This window comes from Lasioglossum baleicum, chromosome 19, assembly GCF_051020765.1.
Source record: "Lasioglossum baleicum chromosome 19, iyLasBale1, whole genome shotgun sequence".
NCBI classification, from domain to species: domain Eukaryota; kingdom Metazoa; phylum Arthropoda; class Insecta; order Hymenoptera; family Halictidae; genus Lasioglossum; species Lasioglossum baleicum.
The window spans coordinates 4,328,851-4,344,392 of record NC_134947.1 but is presented as its reverse complement, the minus strand read 5'-3'; the positions used below and the strand labels follow the sequence as shown (position 1 = coordinate 4,344,392).

The window sequence follows — 15,542 nt, the reverse complement described above, 5'->3', positions numbered from 1 at the left end:
TGGAAATGTTGTTTGGACGAGATCTCGATACACTGTCAAACAGATATTGCAATGCCATCAATGGATATTTATGCAAAATAAAAATGTTCTACCCTGCGTTGTAATAAAGTCGAGTGAAATGGAAATTGATTTTCTCTCGAGATATGTTTTGTTCAGATTTTAGGTCGAAGAAAATGTAAATCAATCGTGGTAGTTCTAATTAAAGGAAATGTTGTTTGAACGTGGACGATATTGTCGAACTGTTATTATAATGCCATCGAGGGGTTTCGTTGCTGACAGAAATAATTAAATATAACTAGGAATAACTAGAAATAACTTGTAACGAAGTCGAGTGAAATAGAAATTGATTTTCTCTGAAAATATGTTTAATATTGTATATAGGTTGGAAAAACAATATAACAGTAGTTTCAAATTCTTCTAACTTCTTCTTTCTACAGTAGGGACAGCCTAATACAGTGGTCCCTAAACTGTGGTCCGCGAAACAATTTTAACACTAACAGATTAACAGATATTTTTGCTAAAAAAAGAGATCATTCAAATCATGTTCATGTTGAAAATATTTCATGTTGTCACATGTTTCACGTTTCAAATTAAGTCTCAAGAACTACGTAAAATGCCTAGGGTTGGGATGGGGTCCGTAAAAAAAGATGTTGCTCAATAGCGAGTGCCTCGGGCTACATAGTTTGAGAACCACTGACCTAATACATTATCATGCTGATGAGTGTACATGCTGTCTAGGAATGACGACCTCCTCCGACATGGCTAGTAACCCATGGAGCGATTTTTCCGAGAGCATCTTCGTGCGCCTCTTTCTCGGGATGTGATGATTATCCTTCGGCTCGTTAAAAGTGCGCGAAGCTCATAGCCGCGGCGCATGCCAATGTCCCGGCAGTTTACGGCGCGGGGCTGGCGCCTCGATAAACATCGCCGGGTGGAGTATTAAATCTTCTCAGTCTAACTTATTAAAATATTTATTGCCCGGGACTTTATTCGACGGGGGGCGTTTATTAGAAAGTCTCCGCGTGTAAATTGACTTGTTCATTAGTTGAGTCGGGTCTGGAGCATTGGTTGACAGACCCGGCTGCGGGCAGAGGCTCGCGAGATCGAACAGGGGACAGACGGCGGACAATACATCAATAGACACCGGCTCCGGGAGCTAGAAAGCATCAAATCGTTGAATGGCGGGGGTTTAGTCCGCACGGTAATTTCGGTTCGGCGCCGAACTTGTTGGTTTGTGCACCCATAAACCAGCCCTCCGGTCCCTCCCATCCCCGTCGAGAACTGCCGACGGTCACGGAGGCTGATGGCGATACCATGGGACAATGTATCCTGAGGGGCAATGACGTGCCCTGCGTCCTGAGGTCGCTGTTATGTGATCCTGTCGGCGCGGAGAGGATTAACGATGCTACCCGGCCTATCCGGGAACGGATTTTACTCGAACGTGTGAGAACAAGGACACACGGCGGCCCGACGCGGTGCATAGGTCATGCTAGTTCATGATGAAATTGCTGCGGCGGTTCCCCCGGAGCCGAGAGAAACGGCGATTCCGCGAACGATGCCGCCAGCTTTGCGGGAAATGCTACTCCGCAGACTTTCCCGGCGGCAGCCCGGTTCGATGCCTTCCGTAATCCGGTTGCGAGCCGATGCGTGGACGTTTCGACGGCCATTCTGTCTCTCCTCTGAAGACATTTCCGTGTTGACTCGGGCATTGTTCATCGCGTCTTCATATTTGCGAAACCGAACGTTAAACACAATCTGCCACTCCGCGCGGTAATCTTTTTATACATTTATCTTTTTAAATATTTTTATATATTTATCAACGTTTAGTTACTTTACGGGCATCGGAACGGCTGACCCTCACGCCATTGTCATCCTCAAGGCCCGTGAGGGTCCGAGGCACGTATTCACACCCCCTTGGGCCATCAGGTCCCGGATCCTAGGTTCTAGATCCCGAACATTCAGACATATCGAATTTCATAACATCACTATCAAATGTTCCACGAACAGCACACCAGTAGCGCGTTATAACTAGTTGGGGCCTTGGGCAAAGTAGAATTGCGGGGCCCCCAACCCCAACTAAATAACTTTACGAGAAAAACGGAGAATTCGGATCTTGGTTTGTGTTCGGGGCCTCCTTTTGCTTGGGGTCCAAGTTGCCCATAGGGTAACGCGCCACTGGAAGCGTGGCGACAAGATTTTTGATCACCACTAATGTAGAGTCTCGCCACAAACGAACTCGCAGCTCAGCAGCTCGGCTAACTATGATAGAATTGCTCTCATCACCAGTTGACGACAGCGGCCGAAGAACGGGTGACGGGAGAGGTAGAGGGAAGTAGAGGCGAGAGGCGAATTGTGTGACGAAGAGATCGAAGTACAATGAACAAACACGATTGGAGAAGCTTGCGAGAATGGTACAGCGCAACGTGAATGTGGAAAAGAGAGAACGAGAGAGAGGTGGAGAAGGAGGAGGAGAGCAAGGCTGAATATAAAGAGGGTGAGAAGGAGATGGATGTCTGGTTGTAGCAGAGAACTGAGCCGCGTGGGACAAGAGTGCTGTTCACTCTTGTCCCCGTGTCCACGCGCGTACACAGAAACTCTGTCCATCGCAGACTATCACTGATGCATCAGACTCTCACCTGCGTCGTCCTCCCGTTCTCACCCGTTCGGAAAGCGTCTCACACCTTGGTTGCCTGCGGCGCCTACCCTCGCCTCGGCTTCTCTACGGTTCTCATCCTCCGCCACAGCCCTCTCGTACAGGCTCATTCACCGGAGCACTTCAATTTGCATTACGTCCGACCGCGCATAGTCGAAGGATCAATTAAATTTCTATTAAGCCGAGCAGCCTTTTCCGAGCCCGCCGGGTACTCGCCGCGCCGCGCCGCGCCGCTCTCTGCGCCACGGCACCCAACGCACGCGCCATTTATCGAATGAATTATTTGCTTTGTCTCGAGAGCACCGTGCCCGGGAATTATTTATTTCCCGAGCGCAAAGTGTGAATCGCCGAGATTGTTTTCGACCGTAAGTGGAAATCCGGGGGAACAACGAGCCGGATAATCGGAGACGACCATCCGCGATATCACTGGATATTTGTAATTCGGTACCCACCAACGATTTCCACTCGTCGCACTTGTATTGGCTTTTTATTCCATTAGCGGTTAGCCGAGCTCCGGCGATTTCTCTTCTTTTCAATAAAAGATATCGACTTTTCGCCGGCACTCATAAACAGACTAATGAAATTAATTAAAGCGCCCCGCGCCGCGAATTATCACGAGTGACGGAAGCCTTTCTCGATTATTCTGCTATATAGCTTTCGACGTTCTCGCGATTAGGCTTATTAACTATTATTTTATTTTTGATTATCGACTATTATTTTACCGACGTTGTCACTAGTAATAATAATTTCATTGGCTTCCGGAAAACTTGGCTCCGCGCTCATCACTCTCCCCGAAGATTTTCAGTTAAGCAAATTCTCATTTGCGGGAGGAATTATTCGATGTTAATCTCCGCGCGCGGACGGTTTCGAGCGCGTAAGAAGCGCAATCAGTGCTCGCATCTTAGCGCCACAGCCCCCGTGGCTGCAGAATAAACCGCGGATTAAACCTGTGAATCAAAGTGATTCCGACTAGAACTTCTATAGACGAGATTGGAATGGGAACCATTGAAATCATCGACGCTGTTCTTACTGACTCTAGATTTGATCGACGACGTCTTCAATATTTCACTGACTCTAGATTTGGTGGACAATGTCTTCAACATTTTACCGACTCTAGATTTGATCGACGACGTCTTCAACATTTTACCGACTCTACAGTTGATGGACAAAGTTTTCAACATTTCACGGACTCTGGATTTGATCGACGACGTCTTCAACATTTTACAGATTCTAAATTTGATGGACAACGTCGTCAACATTTCACCGGCTCTAGATTCGATCGGCGGTTCTAGAGTTGGTGAAAACAGTGTCGACGAGATATCAGTGGGACACGATTCGAACGACAGGGGGATCAAAACGTGTGTGAAAACAAAAAAGAAATGGAGGGACAGGGTTCAGCGACAGACACGTCGAGTATTGTAAACGATCCGGAGTACATCGCCAGACATTTCATATAAATGATTCAGGGAACGTCTTCCCCATATGTCGGACAATTTTTTTCACTGCCGATTGATTTTATTATCCAGACCTCGGATGTCCGAACGACGGGATTGACTTTTTTCCACGTACGGTCGAGGAAATAGCTTTTTCCTCGAGGACGGGCTTACTTTGGATACTGTCAGCTTCGGATCGTAAGTATGCCGGTTTTTATGCGCGTCACCATATGGTACATCTTTCCGATTTATCGCTGCAAACGGTCGGATTCGTTATCTTCGGTGATGTATTCTCTGTCATTATGATTTTCAACGTTTTTGATACTGTTCAACCGACACGCGATTGTTGGCTGATATTTTTAAGGAGAGGTAGTGAAAAAGGAGGTCGGAAATGTTTATGTAAATTAAGTCTGCATTTTATGGGTGAAACGAATCAAGTGTCCAGCAAAAATGGACGATCGCAGTATTTCTGCAACTGTTTTCGAGGAACATATGCGGATCAAATATAATCATTTCCATGTATCGGTTTCCCAGTGAACGAAAATGAACCTGAGCAATTTCGTTCGAGTTCCGTTATGAGAGCGCGCCGTTTATAACCGAACTAACTTCCCGGGATAACGTTGTACACTTTTTCATTCGTATCGAGTCGGAGAAGAGCGACCGGAACATGGTCGCTATTTAAAGGCATCGCCGTTTGTCACTAGGGAAAAGAGTTGATGGATACCGAGAGCGTATACATGCACAGGGTGGTCTAGAATTTAGTACCAATTTTCAAAGGGAAGATTCATATTTCTTTGAAGAAAATCAGATCGAAAACAATCGATATTTAACTATTTCTTTCTTCAAGGTCAACTCAAGATCATAGTATAGTCGTTGAATTCGTTTTGATGTCGCCTACGCACAAAAGTGTGCATAATGCCATTCAAAGTTAAGCTCAAGGAGTCTCTGGGTTCTCGATGAAATGGTACTGTTTTCCCAATTTCGAATTATGTCATTTGTAGACAATTGAAAACTAGTTAATTTTGATTAGAAATATTTTTTCGAGGCGCCCGAAAAATGGTGGGGAGTAAATTGCAGAGCACCCTGTATATATGTTGTACATGTACCGGCAATGGCATCCTTTACGAAGAGCGGTCGCAATTCGATCACGATAATCAGGGATTACCCAGCAACCTGAGAGACAGGAGGGCAGGGGTCGAGCTTATACCCATTCCCTTGAAACGCGGAAACGTGAAAACCTCCGTCACCCGTCCGGCCCTATGACGGATCAGGGCGGCAAATAACCTTTTTGCGATCCCCTACTGTCTTGGCTCCCCGATCGTGCTTTCCTCCGCAAAGAGCAAGACAGGGTTTCGAGGTAACCATATGGCGTTCCCGATAAAAACCGATGTACCAGCACTGGCAACGCGCCGTAAGGATTCATACTAAGTCCTCCCGAGGCTGTAAAAAAGACGGCCTGACCGGAAGATACCCGCTCTATCGAACCTAACAGCCGCGATCCGCGCTACAGATAACACGTACCGAATTCGCGTCCAACTTACCAACGGATTCCGGATTTTTCTGCAAAATAGAAAAGCTCTTGATGTTGCAGCAACATTAAAAAAAAAAACTTTTTAACAACCACGCTTATATCGAAATGCACTGAAAAGGACAAAATAATTTTTTTATACATTAATTATTGTAAATGAAAGCTAATGAATTATTAGGGAAGGATCACTTTCAATCCTTCATTATTAAGAAATCATGTAAAAGAGACGATTTACGTAGGAACTTTATCAGAGAAGGCCATTTGAATTGATATCATGTATGAATTTTATACTGCACTTGGACCGTGATATTTCGCCCATTTACATTTTTATAGAAAAAAAACTGAGAGGAACAGGCAGCAATTAAAATTTCATTTTCTTCGTTATTGATTTCCGCGAGTCGCGAAAATAAAATGTGACACAAGTTTCTCTAGGATTTCTTCTGTGATATAGAAGTACAAAATTCACGTATATATTATTATTATAACGATATTTATATCCTTCACCGAGTCACCTAGCGTTGCCGACGTATTAAAAAATGCCTGTTTCCATTTAAAAAATATCTTCATATCTCTAAAAAGAATTACAAAAAAAAAACAAAAATTGTTTTGCTATTCTTTTAGCTCCATTTTAAAAACAACAAAGATATTTGAGGTGGCAACGTTAGCTGACTCACCCTGTATACTATTAAATTGTTCATTTCTTTTCTATCCATCATTCGTGATGTGTCAGTGACGGAGCATCTGCTGTTCAGTCAGTGCATGCTATTCCACTGATAAATAAATTAAATACAACTACTACACTTCCTCGTTAACGTACATTTTGCAATAAAAAAGGAGGCACTGTGCGTGACAGAGATACAGTAGCAAAATTAATTTAAATACTTTATACTCTCGCGACGAATATTTCGTTCTAATAATCCTCAAGCCGTTATTCATCTCGATTCATTTGAACGTTCCTCGCGTACACGTGTCACGAAAATGATTTTTAATCTTCGAACTCTCACACAATCGAATAAATTTTTATTTCATATCATTCGCGGGTAAATCCGCTCGTATCGCGAACTGGCGGAATTCACAGTCCGATAAACGCGGTTAATTCGCATAATGAAATGAACAGGCTTTTGCAATGGTTCACGCGACCGAAAAAAATTGCATCCTGAATGGGAAAAAGTCTCGCTGCGTTACAGCACTCGGCAATGGACACCGATTAATACAATTAGCCAGAATGAATCGCAAGAACGCATCGATTTCAGTTTCTTTTCGAACCCCGGTGCATTTTCTCGTCGAGGGTTTTGTTTCTGAGTGTGCAGCCATACTACCAGCATGCAATTCGTTCTGCGTCCGTTCGTTCGCGCGTCCCAGTACATTTGCAAGCCTTCTGTCTGCGATTGGCTGGCACGTGTGATTTATTGCACGCATGAAAAACAAATATCCATCCAACAATGCCATAGTTTCTTTTTTTATTCGAAAATAATAGCGCCGCGTACCGGGAGGAGGGTGTCGATTCGCGAAGCCCGCCGTACAGAGAGTTTCAAAACATGTCGCAACCATTATACCGTGTTTCTCAAGGTTACAATTCTATTTTACCACGCTTATATTAGCTTGCCGAGTTGTCGTTGTCGTTGTTGTTATATCCGTCAAATCTTGTAATCGAATTTCAACTTTTCGCTATGTCGCTTAGTTTCCGAGATATATAAGCGTAAAACCGAAAAAGGGGACCTTCTACTCCTAGGAGTGGGGACTTTTAGTATGTTTACCTCCTAACTAGCCCAAACAAAAACCCAAATTAAAAAATTGCGTTCTTCGATTTCCCTCTACAACTTTTCGTTGACTGGGCTAATAAAAATAAGCTGTTCCGCGAGGTTCGAGGTGGCAATCGTCGATTTTACAGCGCGTGCTGTCGCAGATGATGTGCTTCGCTAAGAAGGGAAAGTGACCTACGAAAGAATACGGTTCCCCCGTTAGCAGAAGTGAGGGAAGTGAGACGGGCTCGTGTGCGAACGAGAGAAAAAGAGAAAATTTTCCGCGGCAATAACTAGTATTCGCGGGCGGCGGTTCTGCTCGCCACGGTTCTGGGCAGGGTCCAATTCTCGGCTGGGGTAACTTCAGGATGACTCGGCGTAATCACCTTCTCCGGGGTGGCTGGCGATACGACACAGGGCTCGGCTCTCGGCGTGGCTCGGCGCGGCTCGGCGTGGTGCAGTTGTAGAAAGTTTCAACGCGGCCGGCGTGATCTTGCAAATAGCCGTCGTAAATCAATAGCAAAAGGGCGTCGGTTGGGCAGAAGGCGGCGGTATGTCGAGCGTCGGCGTTGGGTGGGCGTCAGTCCGTTGCTGGAGGGGGATGGGTAACGAGAAATTGAAGGAGCCCCGTCGTAAATGGATGTTCGCGATTACGGGAAAAATCGTATATAAATGGTGGTGTGAGAAACGAGCCGCCGTTGCCGCCGCCGCCGCTCGCTCGATGGATGAAGTTTTATCTGGCGGGCCGGGGGTGGGCCCGGGCGCCGATGGGCCAACGGAGCGACAGAGACAACACGACAGAAGGCAGGAAAGAATTTGTCCGTGTGACGGTGCACGTTCCGGCCACGGGGAAAGATTTTGAATCGAAGATCGATTACCCCGTTACTTGCTCCATCGGGGAGCAGTCACGTTCCGCGCGCCTTTTTTAATTCTCGTCGACTCGCACGCCGCGCCGGCCGCCGACAACGTCCTCCGTGGATATAGACGTCGTCGTGGTCGTCGTGTCTGTTTTTTCGGTGATTCCCCGATGAAAGTAATGCGCTCGCGTTTCATTTGTCACGGCGGAGGGGGGGAGGGGTGGTTTATCGACCCCTGCTGACGCCGAAGATTGAGACGAGGACGCGGCTGAATCGTAATCGCGTCATCGCACGCGGATCGATCGCATCGACCACCGAGAGAGAGAGAGACCGAACGGCAATTAACGCTTTGCCGACGGATAGAGGCACCGCGTCTTTCATCCAGATATATCCGGCCACCTAGAACTCCTCGTAAATACAACGATCTTTTGTCCCCGGAAGTTTCCCCAGTGTTGGCCGGTCGAATCGGAGAGTTTTACTTCCGTCGGTCTAGGATCGCTCTGCGAGTCCTGTGTTTTTATTGGCTGCCGGCATGATGAATTCGTGATCATGCTTTCCGACATTTCAGAGCGAACTCCTCTTCGTCGCTCTTCATGCGCGTTATTAAATATTCCGATGAATATTCCGAGTCGAGGCGAGTTTCATCAGTCTAGACCAGGTTCGGGACATATGAAGGTCAATACATTTTCACGCAGGATTTGGTACTTTATCGATTCGCGATACGGTAGAACCTCGATTATCCGGTCCTCTGATGTTTGAATTCTTTATCGTCTGAATACCTTTCCACGAAGAATTAGTTTGCGTTAAACCAACCCATGCGCTACACCGGGGATATTATAGGGTCCCGAATTTTAAATAAATTTATTTAATGTGTAACGGCGTGAAATTTTTCATTACTTTTCTGTTTTGTTAATAATTTCTAATTTGAGTTTGAGAGGGCCCCAAAATGTTTACCGCTTGGGGCCTCCACTTGACTTGAGCCGCCACTGCTGTGCTGCCAAAATGATTTGATGCTTATGAAAGACCGTTGCTACGTTCGATTAGGAAGTTCCCAGAATGCTTGTGCATTATCGAGCCGCGGCACAGCCGACGGAAAGAATATAAAATAAAAGAGTTTTTTGTTCGGAACGTAACAATGGGACATAAAGCGACGACCCCCCACGCCGCCGTCAACGCGCTACACGTTTTCTCTTCGGGAGTTGTTCTTGCATAACGGCGGCTCGCCTCGAATTTATTCGCTGACCCAAATAAAGTTTCCGCTTTTCCCTTCTTTTCGGGATGTTTTTCTCGGGGACCTTCTTCCTACGGGGGAGGGAAACGATTTTCTATCGCCGCTTAAATACACAATCGGGACGTGAGAACGTGTTGGGACCGAGCAAGTCTTCTCGGGCAAGTTGTGTTTTGCGGATTACATATTTTTCTTGTCCGGATTCGCGGCTTAACGGAGACTCGGCGTTTTTCTGGTAAAATTATTTATCGGAGAGCGATCGTCCCGACTCGTATATCGAACCTGCTCTTATTGATTTTTAATTACCGGCTTTGTTCCTGTCGAATTGGAGCGGAAAATTTGTTGGCGCCCGGTTTAGTGTGTTTTGCGTGCTGGTAAATGTTTTATGATCAGATAATCCGTTGTCGGTTCCCAGCGATTTAGGAAAAATGCTTGATTGTTTGATTTATATCCTCTATGTGTATTCAATTCTGTCGATTAAAATATCCCAAATTATTATTATTATATACGGTCCGAGGTCCTTCTATATATACAAATGTATACAGTTTTTACAGTATAACTGATAAAAACAAACAGAAGACATAACAAAAAAAAAAGGATTAACCTAAAATTTATATAAGAATGGACCGCGTGTGAAACTAAACAAATACAGGTACGATTAACAAATAGTATTGCGCAATTTTGTTTTGAATGCCTGTAACGTGCCATTAAAAAAATCAATATTGTTATAAAATATGTTAGAGCTAGCAATAATGCGATTTAATGGATTACTCCATATGAGGATTTGTACAAATTGATGTTATGTACACAAAATACTCTTCTCACGCCTAACGTGTCATAATAATTCTACCGCTGTGTTCGTTCTACGTTCTACAGCAAGAAGAATCAGTACGTAATTCCGCATCGCGTCAGACTCGCCAGATGCTACTTCATTGTTTTGTTCACACCACCGCGCGCGGTATTATAATTCTCGTTTATTCTGATGTTCTCGATAAAAAAAAATTCTGTACATTCTGACAGTATCGGTTTTTATTTCTCATCTCGGTTCTTCCATAGGCAAACAAAGGTTTAAACACCCTATTTGAATTCGTTTTGATGTATCCTAAATTAAGGCGATATCGCCATTTACTCTCGGCATGAAATAGCTTTCTTTCATCAAAAATTTAAGTGCAGCATATTCGAAGCCGTAAATGTAGTTGATTAGATTTCCTAGAAACTTTCCGGGAATGGTAGTCGTCGACCTGAAGAGTGCGATTTTAGGAACGTGTTTAAAATTCTAGACGAAATTATTAATTCAACGAATTTTTTAATAGGTGCTTATATGGAAACATTATTTCCGAGGCACAGATTCTCTTAAGCGACCATACATTAGTATACGTGTATTTATTAAATTATTATTAAAAATTTCCATTATACGGAGTGTTTCACCAAACCTTGACTTTAAACATCTCGCTTATTTTTTTATGACAGGCGGAACAGTTTTTCAAGGTCACTTCTTTCGATATTTCAACGTCGTAGCAATTTAAAAAAAAAAAATGGGAATACATATATTTCCATTACAACAGTCTCGTAGCTCGTAAAAAAGAAAACATAATCCGAACGCAATTTTATTAGATCCGGCAGCGTCGCGGATTTTTCGACAGAACTTTGCCGTGAGTATTCCCGAGGGATCGCACTACCAGAGTAGACCATTTTCGAAAGCCCAATTGTTTTTGTTTGACCGAAGGTATGTAGCCCCTTAAACGTTTCCTGGCTGAGCGGAAGAACGCATTCGCGCGTTCGACCAAAAATTCTCCGGTGCTTCCGATCCGCGCGGCCCGAAACAATCACGGTGACAATTGCGCTGTAGACCGGTCGCGAAGCGGGAAACGAAGAGCGTGCGGAAATATCGAAAAGCCATAACGATATTCGGGCGGATAACATTTTTCGTCGACGGGATAATTGCAGGCCGAAGCGGTGCGGCGCCGGCGCCGAAAACCGTAAAACTGCCCTTCTACGTGCCCCCCGTCACCTCGCTCACCTCCTAGGAGTAGGGACTTTTAGTATGTTTCCCTCCTAACTAGTCCAAACAAAGTCCCAAAATTAAAAATTGTGTTCCTTCCATTTCCCTCTACACTACCCTTATGAGCATTCATTGACTGGACTAACTGGCATTACCGGGTGATTCTGTGCGCGACGATTGATCGACGTCGCCGGACGCTCACGCCGGAAAATCGCCGAGCATGTAGGTGACCCGAAAACTTAAAAGACCGCAGCGTCGCAGGTAAATGGCGCGTTTCCCCAGTGAAATAATCGGTAGGTCGATAATTGATGGTAGCGGACGTGCGAAATGTACATCCATTAACGTGCCGGGCATATGGATACAGAGAGCTCGACGGTGAATGGCGTAAAGTCAGCGGTCGGATCGGAACGTAGGCACGGCCGGAAAGCCTCGAAACGAAATCACGAGAGGCTGGTAGATGCGAGCGTGCCGGTTTGAACGTTTGAACGTGTTGAGCTAGCACGGCCATTTACGTCGCCGCTGTACCAAAAGCTAGCCCTGCAGCCACAGCTCGAGCACACTTGATTCAGCACTGTCGACTCGTGAATGGATCCCCACTTCACAGCCAGTTAAAACGCCTGTTGCTTAAAGGAACGCATATGAACACGCACCACTAATCTGTCGAGGATCCGTCCACACAGATTCCCCATGTGCTCCGTCGGCCAGCTAAATCCGGGAAAGTCATTCGATGAAGAAAAACCGTTCGAATTCCAGGTAAATGACAATCTACGGAACGGGATCACTAGACTGCGGATCTTTATGCAAAATAAAAATTGCCAGCATCGATTGCAAGAGATAGAAACCAAATTGGATGTTATTTCTTCCCTTAGTGATTTTAATAGAGAAATCATATATTGGCTTCTTCTATAAATGCATCAAGATCAGCAGTCTTGCGATCGCTTTAGACTACAGCAGATACAGCAGGTCCAGAGAAAGCTTCGAGAATTTTCTAACCCCTACTCCGAATTTAAATATTTCAGTAAAAAAATTATTTTTCTTCCTGAAAACGAGCCAATCACAGAATAACAGAATGGCAGATCTCAATGGATTTAAAGAAATAAATTAATGATACTTTGTTAAATTGAGATGGAGATTATAATTGCATGGCAAGCTCGAAGTGGTTTTCCCGATTCTAAGACAATTTGATTAAATGTATATATTGACAATATTGGACAATAATGTGTACGTTTTGATCAGAGTACTAATTATTTGTCTGGTTGCACAATATCATTCATGATATTAATGTTTCTCGGTATTATCGAAATTTTGGCTGATCCACCCACACTTACAAATCTTCTGCAACTGTCAATAACGATTAAGGTATCTTGAGCCTACAGGAATGCCAAATTCGTAATGGATTAGAGGATTTGCTGGATTTCTGCAGTTGGGAGCATGTACAATGATCCTGCGCAGTATACCCCCGCTTACTATGTGTATCAGGGTTTCGTCTGATACGTTGAAAATTCAGTAAACCGCTCTACACGACGGATGGCATGTAAGAGACCTATGAATTTGTTAATCGAGAGGTTCTGCGTAGAGGTTCCGCTCTTTCTTTCAAAGTACATTTTAAACGAAACGCTCATTGTAAAATGATAGAAAGGGGGAGGTGGGGGATAGAGATTTAATAAAGTCGAGAAATTAATATAGAATTAATACAGCTCGAGAGGCACACACCCGCAGAAACGAAGACGGAGAGTCCGAGCCGGTCTCTGGTGTTTCTCCCCGTCGTGACTTCGTTTTTCTTTTCCAGGGGGGTGTCTTTCGTAACAGCTGTTGCCAGCTGTCGAACGATCGCGAAGAAAAATCTGCTGGAAACGCCGGCGTAAACGTGAAAGGAATTTCATAGCGGAACAATCTTCGGCCGACGGGAAGATACGTCGTTTATGGTGTTAAAAAATTACACGGGATATATATTCGTCGGCGCGCAACAGGCGTTCCGAATGCCGAACAGAAAAGCCGCGCGTGTCGGCGGCGGCTCACTTTAAATAAAACGCGGTCTGACTGAATGCATTTAAATTGCGCCGCGCTTTTGAAATTTTTCCTACTCCGCCGGACACTTCTGCTCGCCAGATTTTCACCGGCGAGAATACAATTTCCAACGAAATGCCCGCGTACATGTACACCCGTATTATATGATAATGAATGACGTATACCTGCTGTGCAGCCTAGACGACGGTATTACTCGCGCGACCGCGGAAATGTTGATTTCATTCGCGTCGGCATACATAGCTCAAATTCTTCGCCTTGTTTGCTTGAGAAAGTTAAAAATGTCATTTCTTCCGCGTATTCGCTGGTCGAGGACGAGCGCCGTCGTATGTACATCTGGTCTACGTATTTCGTTCTAAAGTTGCAAGAAATAACTGGGTTATATAGTTAAATAATAACAAACCATCAGTATAGGGTACTTCACCAACCTTGATTTTCTCCTTGAAGGTCATGCTGAACTTCTTTTCCTGTGAGTAGACTGCGGATCTTTATGCTAAATAAAAATGTTTTGCATTGATTTATTGAAAATTGATTTTATCCTACGACTTTGTTACGTTAAAAGCGATTTTACAACATTCTTTGAATTGTTTAAATCTGTTAAAGTTTTTCTGGCTGCTCTTTACTTTAACGGACTTAAAAAATTTGTGCCTTCCTCCTGTAAATTATGATGTATTTGGTATGTAATCCAGTAGATCTCTACCCGGGGCTGCTGTAAATCGAAGTTTCGATCCTGTAGGATCAATGGTTCAGGAGTTATGCTCGTTTAAAGTTGACCATTTTTGACAGGTAAGGCGCCACTACAAACTGTAAACATGCTCAACTTTAAGCGACCATATCTCCCCAACTATTGATCGTAGGTGTTCGAAACTTCGATCTGCATCCGCGCCGGGGAGAAATGTACTGGATTACATACCGAATACATAATAAAAATGCTATTTTTACGTTCACAAGGCGTAATTTGCATTGTTCGGCAGCATGTAGCTGTCGCAGCTTTATGCGCAGCTTTATGCTTCCGAATAATACAAGCTGCGACTCGTAAACGTAAAACTATGACTTTTGAGGGCGACTGCGGCATAGATCGATATTTTATCTAGCGCTTCCGACTACTGAAAAACCCGATATTTGCATTATTCGCAATCCTGGAAACGAGACATTCCCCTTAAGCATCGGATCGGGCGTCGAAGTAGAGGAGTATAACGGACGGCGCGAGCATGAATCAAGCGAATTGACCGAGCACTACGTCGATGCTCACCACTGCACTGCCGGAAAGTATTACGTCTCATAAACTGAGAACACTGCGTATGCAGGCTTACGGGCGCGCTGGGGAGACGGCTAGGCAAGCAACCGAGAGATTTAGTGAGATCTTAGGGTAAAGTGTGGATATTGAGGGTATATCACTCACGGGCTGCGGTTACGACACCCCCTCCGGCCACCCCTCGCTTACCCCGTAACCCTCCACCGGTTCGCAATCCTTCGCCGGTTCCTCTTGAGAAATACCAGCCAGGTAAACACCTGCAACCGAGCGGCTGATACCGGGCGAACATCGCGCCGGGGTTTCTGGGCCAGATCGGCAACCAGGCTGGACCATTTGCGTGGTGTGTCCGTGCCATTAGTAACGGAGGGCGCAGTAACATCTTCGACGGTAATGCAAATCGGAAATCCGCCCACTCAATTACACCGATGCAGTCCTAATCATGCGTGCATCGGGGCACATGCTGTAATCAATGTCCTTTACCGCTCCTAATTCAACGGATGATGAGAATGAGATGCTACTGATCAGGTATACGATGCATCAGCAGTTCTTCGAGCATGCTAGCAGTTTCACCAGGCATCCTGTGAACGTATAGATCTTTGTGCGGCTCGAATTGTTCGAGTGTGTCGACACGAGCGCGTCGATCTTGCTGTTTCGCGACGAATTCAATCATCGATCCGAGCCAATTAACGCGCAGACAAAAATGTCCAGATAATTAAATCAATGTTCACTTATTTACGTCTGCGGCAATATTAAGTGGGCACTCTTAAAAATCGCATAACTTTTTCAAAATTGGTCAAAAGGACTTTAATTTTTTTAGGA

At 44.8% G+C, this 15,542-nt stretch overlaps 1 protein-coding gene across 6 annotated transcripts in view; it reads left to right on the top strand.

Annotated features, from left to right (window-relative positions):
• The window catches only part of LOC143218390 (neurotrimin), a 378,119-nt gene that overhangs the window by 309,324 nt on the left and 53,253 nt on the right, over positions 1-15,542 (top strand). For 5 of the 6 annotated variants that reach the window (XM_076443540.1, XM_076443536.1, XM_076443533.1 and 2 more), the window contains one exon: positions 1-15,542. This exon is cut by the window's left edge and continues 34,571 nt beyond it. The exons of the other annotated variant lie outside the window; for it this stretch is intronic. The gene's annotated coding sequence lies outside the window, so the exon portion shown is untranslated. 6 annotated transcript variants of the gene reach the window in all.